At 37.6% G+C, this 7,195-nt stretch overlaps 1 non-coding gene across 1 annotated transcript; it reads right to left on the bottom strand.

Annotated features, from left to right (window-relative positions):
- Positions 1–748: 748 nt before the first annotated feature.
- LOC145573379 (small nucleolar RNA R71) lies at positions 749–854 on the bottom strand. Its single transcript, XR_014097422.1, has one exon. It is a non-coding gene; the product is annotated as a small nucleolar RNA R71 (small nucleolar RNA).
- Between the last annotated feature and the right edge of the window lie 6,341 nt (positions 855–7,195).

Below are 7,195 nucleotides of genomic sequence, written 5' to 3'. Positions count from 1 at the left end.
AGGATGTTTGTTTATAAGTGTGTTTGATTGAGTGTGGAATGTGCGACCGTTCTAACGCCCATCAAATTGGCGCCGTTGTCGGGGAACGGTGTTGTTGATTGCTAATTGATTACTTGAGTCTAGTTCACCATAAAACAACAAAAATTCAAAAAGAGTGTGTTTCTTTTTGGCTACACTTGTAGCCTTGTTACTAATTGCAATTGTTGAGAGTGTATGCGCAGAACTCATAACAGGATTTTGGTGCCTTACGATCCCGAGATTGAGCAAACTTATAGGAGGAGAAGGAGAGCCGGTTCTAGGCCATTAACTACATCCCCAACTAGGGAGGTTGATTTCGAGGAGGAACAAGATCAAATGGGTGACGCGGATCCACCACCTCAAAGACCTTTAAAGGAGTTGGGAACTCCGGGAGCTTATAGAGCTTCAAGTGGCATTGCTCCGCCCGTTACTCAAGCCAATGATTTCGAAATTCGGCCCGCAATGATAAATTTGATTGAAAGGAGGCAATTTAGTGGAGCAAAACATGAGAGCCCTCTTGCACACTTGAACGAGTTAGAAAAATATTGCAACACGATCAAGGTAAATGGGGTAACTCAAGAATTTGTGAGACTAAAGCTATTTCCTTTCTCCTTGATAAGAAGGGCTCTTGAATGGCTTGAGAAGGAGGTAAGGCATAACTCCTTGAGAACTTGGGACGAGGTCACCACGGCCTTCTTAGGGAGATTCTACTCTCAAAAGAAGACGGCCGAAGCAAGGGCATAGATCCAAGGTTTCCGTCAAAAGGCTAGTGAAACCATATACGAGGCATGGGAAAGATATAAAGAATATCAACGGTAGTGTCCTCATCATGGCATTCTGACATACCAAGTGCTTTAAATTTTCTATGGGGGCTTGAGCCCACAAGGAAAGACTAACTTGGATGGAATGAGATCTTATCAAGTCAATGGGCATCGCCTCAAGATTTAATATGAAGGTGCTCATGTTGGTTTGGTTGAATCACTACAATGTAATCTTACCTCCTGAGTGCGGAGGTCGTCAAGCTATTGACGTTAAAGAAACGCTTTCGGGAGGCAACCCGGGTAAAAAAAGAAAAAGAAAAAAAATAAAAAAAAATTGAGTGAGTGAGAAAATAAAGAAGAGAGTTGGTAATATCTGATTTTGGCTACATATTGATTGAACTTATGTTCTTGTGGCTTGATATATTGGGGCAAAAAGGAGCAAAGAAAACAAAAACAAAAATGTTGTCAACAGCTGGGAGCCGGCGCTCCTCAAGAGCTGCACGCCCATTCCTAGCCCAATGATGAAAACCAAATGCTTCAGGTCAATGAGGAGCGGGCGCTCCAACCTCAGCGCACGCCCGCTCCTCCTGCTCCGTACAAAACAGAAGTTTCAGGTACCTGAAGGAGCGGGGGCTCCTCAAGAGCTATTAATAATGGCTCTTGATGATGGTATTATGGTGACTACTTGCAGCTGAATTGAAGAAGAAATTAAAGACAACAAGCCTAAGAGGTCATTAATCAAGTAACTCTAGTATGATTGTACTTGGGATTCTGGTCTTGAGTCTGTGTTTCATTTACATCCCAGCCACATTTTGCATCATGTAACTCCGTAGGGCCTTGTCCTAGAAGTCTAGATTTCATTGGAATGATATTTTGATTTGCTCTTGCTAGTAATTAAACAATATTCCTGTAAGAACTTTTAGACTTGGTTTCTCTGGCTCTCTGCGTATGTGTGGTATCAGTAGATCCCTTCAAGTAGTATTCCATTCTCAAGCCTCTTGTTTTTTTTTCCTCCTGCTTTTCCCCTTCCTAATACCTTTAATAATTATAAGATCTTGAGTCAAAGAAAACCCAGATATGATCAGACATATAGATGTGTTATTCTATGTAATTGACCCATAGATTTTTTTCTTAGTGAAGATGAGCGTGGCCTTATACTCAACATCACTGATTCACTGATCTTTTATTTTTGTTAATGACGTGAGTTTAAGTATTGGTTTTGTATATAATCCCTACTATATTTCCTTGATAAAGCAAATTTTGTTAACTTTTATTGATGATAGTGTCCAAAGCATATTACAACAATTAAAATTTATGGAGTAGTTTGCAATTGCTGCTTTAATAAGTCTATATTATATAATACCAGGGATATTCAGTGCCTTTTCTATCTTTAGCATGGGAGAACAAGTAGGAATTAGGATAAGGATCTACTAAGTGTATCAAAGCTATGAAATAAGTAATATAATAATTGCCAAGGAAAGAGGAACAAAGAGATAAGAGAGGGAAGAAATTCAAGAGACGGGGATAGAGAATGTTAGGGTTATCAGGAGGAAGCATAGATCTATGGAGGAAAAGATAGAAAAATCGAGTGAGGGAGAAGGAAAGAGAGTGGGGAAGCGAGTAGGAATTTGCTTTCAAATAGCTTTTCTATCTTGATTTCTTTCCTTACATCACTATGACCTATGCATCTACATATTCTATTTTGAATAAGTTTAATATTTTATAGTCAAGGAAATTATATTTATGTGGGATCTTAGTTAAATACAACTTGATTCAAACTTATGGACATCCCAAATTTTGAAATGCATGTTTTATGTACATCCCCTATCTTGAAATCCGTCTGCTGACTTGTGGTTAATGCTCTGGATTGCAGATTATGCATTAGGTGCAACGGTGAAATTGGGTATCGCAATTATCTTGAATGCATGACAACATTTTTCCATCCAGCATGCTTTTCCTACTACTCTTGACAAATGTAAACAAACACAAAAATTATCACCAATTAGCATATTGAAGAAAATTAATAGAGCTAACTGAATATTGAAGAAGTTGGGAGAGTTCTCCTGAAACAGATTGCCTATGATGCTTCTCCAACTTACAGTGGAGGATTTAGAGCAGCCAATGCGTCTGTCAATACATATGGTTTACGTCTTACCTTAGATCATATACATCTCACTAGAAATTTTCGAATATAAAGAACCAAGCTTCCTCCATTCATCCCTCTCCCTTCCTATTACATTCAGTCTGACACATACATCCATACATGATAGTTCCTCTGTTCTTCGATCTCAAATCTCGAGTTTTCTACATCAGCTGACATGGAAATCTCAAATTAAGTGTCCACCCTTTGGTTTTTTTGGGGTCATTTACATATCACATTATTAGATTTTTACACGATTACATAGTAGACTGTCCAATAACCTGTTATTGTTATTAATTGAATTACCATGATTGATACGATCAAGGCATTCTAAACTCGGATTATTCTTTTGGAAGGAAGTAAATCCTGTGGTTCATTCTGGCTTACTTATTTTCTTGTTCTTTCAGACTTAACATTAAAGCCAATTGTATAAAATGCTAGCCTTATTTTACTTTTTGCATACTCCAACATATAAAAACAAATATCTCGATAACAAAATCTATATTCTATACATAATAATAATACGAAGTACTAATGTGCTATATATACTGATCAACCTCATCTAAGCAACATTTGAGCAAACAAAAATTTTGTTCAGTGCCAAGTGCTATATATACTAATGTGCTATAATACGTAGTATATGTAATCAAAGCAGTAAACATTAAAATTTCTGAAACAAGGGCACACAGTGCCAAGTAACTCAATACTGTCCAGTTTTCTGTCCCCTCAATCCATCTTCCATCGTGACACAACCCTGTATAAAGATTATCGTGATCCTGAACCTTATATAAATGATTATCGTGTTTCTGAACCTTATATAAATCCTACAATTTACTCTGAACTCTGAAGGCAACTTAAAAAACACCATTGTGCACCTCTAGAAACTGGCATATACATCAAGGGATCAAAAAGGTACTAATGTGCTATATATACTGATCTACCTCATCTAAGCAACATTTGAGCAAACAAAAATTTTGAGTTAGAGGCTAAAAGAAGCCGCTAGTTTATTAAATTACACATGTACAATTAATAAGTTATACGAAGTATGATATTTGCAAACAAGTTTTGTGCAATGGAAAAGTTCCTGTTACAAAGTGAATATTTGAAAACAAGTTTTTTGCAAACAAGTTTTGTGCAATGGAAAAGTTCCTGTTACAAAGTGACACTTCGTAATTAAGTATTTGTAATCGAAGTACGAAGTAGTAAATATTGAAATATCTGGAACGAGAGCACATAGTGCCAAGTGATTCAATATTGTCCAGTTTGCTGTCACGCTTCAAGAGTTTGAAACAGTAGACAGCCACCATGACACTGCACCAATGGAATGTAACATCAGATGAAGCAGGAGTAAGTCCCAGCTAGCATTATGGAACAGAGATTATAGGATTAAGTAAGGAATAGTTCAATCATTTCCTTGAGAAACTCTTAATGTATCAAAAAGCCCCCCAAATTGAGATGTCTATAACTATGATCAGAATAAACAAAACTTCTGTTCTGGAGTTTTGTCATCATCCATCTGCATACCAATATCCTTGGCCATATATCCAACTCACCACACCTAACACTCTAACAGGGCTAACACCATCCAATTCAAACCATCTGAAGAGCCCTCTGAGACAGGATGGACTTCAGCAATCTGCAATCTACAAATTCATCCAATATGCTTTCATAATTTAAAGTGCCGAGGAAGGGATCCACGTTTACTTTGCAATTGCAGAATCTCTCTAGCAAAATCTAGGTATCCTGTCACCAAAAGCCCATTCAGAACACGATTGTAGATAAACTTTGTAGGAAGAAACCCTCTTTCCACCATCTCAATCACCAGCCTACCTGCGACAACCAAGACCTCCGATTCCTTCCTCACAAAAGTGGAACCTATCAAGATATTGTAAGTATCTTTATTTGGCAAGCACCTCCAAGACTCCATCAAATCAAAAAACATCCTCTGCTCAATATCCCCAGCATCACAATAGTACCTAATCAACATATTACAAGTTTGAACATTGGGATGACATCCATCATTCTTCATCAACTCAACAAACTCCATTGCCCTATCCATCTCCCCTACGTGACACAACCCTCCAATAAAAAAATTATAAGTCACAGAATTAGCTACATACCCCTTCATCCCCACCTCCTCAAACAAAACAATCACATTATCTCAATAGTATGGATCAAAGCATCATAAGTCGCAAAATTTAAAAGAACCCCTTCTTCCACATCTCATCAAACAACCTCGTAGTATTTGAAACCTCCCCTAAAACCCCAAACCCATGAATTAAAGTAGTGTAAGTAACCACATCAATCTCACAATCCCTCTTCTTCATCTCCTTGAAAAAGTAAAAACACATGGTATATTATAACTAACAACATCAACCCAAATTCTTATAAAGCATTATAATCACATGAAATGAAATCAATTAATCGAAAAGGATAAAAGAACAATCCATATCACAATTAAAAGAACAATCCATATCACAAATTCTGAAACAGAAAATGAAAATATACTACCTATGTTCATACATGACAGCTTCGAAAATTATGAATAGATTGGTTAGAGCGCATTTTGTGCATAATTTGGCGTACATCTTGATAATCATAGTCAGGTCTGTAAAAGATATTACGAATGCTCCCCAAGCGGCTTCGAATCCGGTAAAGCTCCCCACCCTGTTCGCATTCATCTCCCTTCAATCGAGTCCAAGACAAGTGAACAGGTTTGGTCATCTTGACCCGAGTAAAATAAGCATATGGGGCAACTTTAATCAGATTATCGGAATACTTCTCCCAACCTTTTTCAGTATCATCAAGGATGATCAACATTTCTGGGTTTGACAAATAAGGCTCAAGCTCCGATAAAGAATTCGAGTTTTGGAGGCAGATCATCTTAAAGTAGTTAGCACCGTCTCGATCAAGAAGCCTGCGCATGACATCTACATACTTAGGAGAGTGTTTGGAGTACATAACTATGTCATAACTGGGTCGTAATACCTCCAGAAAACTTCGAATGTAAGGTCTGAGTTTAACTGTTGATTTCAGAGGGTAGAATAGCACATGTAATTGCCCTTCTTTTAGATCCCGTTGAACACCAGATTCGCCCATATACTCACGATCATACTTTGCGTAATCACACCAATCAATCATATCAACCAGCGTATTATCGAAATTGATCAAAATGCAGAGCTTCTTCCGTTCAGTGCTCTTTGAATAATATGTCTCAATCCATTCCTCCCACCATAAATAATTAGAGTATTTATAGATGTGGGAAAGTGTGCCCCTTTAGGGTTAATGACCTAGAATAATGTGCCCTGATTGGCGGCGCAATCAGGTGAGGGCATGTGTCGTGTTAGGGGCGCCATTTTGCGGCTTTTTCGGGATTTGGGCCTCCTGATGTAAGGAGGCAATTTTCTCTCATTTCAGGTGCTTTTTATGTTTGACACGTGTCATCTTTTTATACGAATTTGTGTCGCCCATGATTAGGCCACGTGTTAGGGTATTTTTTACCCTAAACTTGACTTGTCAATTTTTAGGAAAAATAGGGAAAAATAATCTCAACTTTTAATTATTTTTAAATATAATCCGAATATTGAAGGTCATTTGTTTTTGTTGGTCCTAAATGACCGATTGAAAAGGTAATTTGTTTATTATTATTTTTTCGTAGTTTGACCCCCTTTGAAGCTCTGACCACCCTTTTAAGCAACCACCACCATGTCCACCTGGCTTCCCCTTTCCCTTTCATTATTTGCTTTCAGTAATCTCAACTTTTGATTATTTTTAAATGGCAAAAGCTAACGAATGTCGCGGGGGCATTGGATAAGCTGGCTAAAAGTAGAAAGATTAAATTAAAATTAACATTAATTACACCGATCGATGCGTGATTTTGTCATGCTTTCCCAAATTAACACCATTTTAAGTAATATTTTAAATGCTTATCTAACGCCCCGGGGGCGTTCGTTAGCAAGATCTTTTTTTAAATATAATCTGAATTTTGAAGATCATTTGTTTTCGTTGGTCATAAATAACTGATTGAAAAGGTAATTTGTTTATTATTATTTTTTCCCCTTTGAAGCTCTGACCACCCTTTTAAGCAACCACCACCATGTCCACCTGGTTTCCCCTTTCCCTTTTCACCAAACTTTTTTTTCTATTTTGCACCCAAGCGCCGATGATCCTTTTTTTCCATCTCTCTCTTTCCTTCTCGCATCTCTTTAATTTATCTCTCCACTTCGAATTGGTGGTAGGGGATAAGGAGGAGGGAGGTTTCGGTTGTAGGAAAGGG

Source organism: Chenopodium album, chromosome 12 (assembly GCF_948465745.1).
Source record: "Chenopodium album chromosome 12, dcCheAlbu1.1, whole genome shotgun sequence".
Lineage (NCBI taxonomy): Eukaryota > Viridiplantae > Streptophyta > Magnoliopsida > Caryophyllales > Amaranthaceae > Chenopodium > Chenopodium album.
The sequence above is the reverse complement of the archived record's forward strand: the minus strand, read 5'-3'. Positions and strand labels throughout refer to the sequence as shown.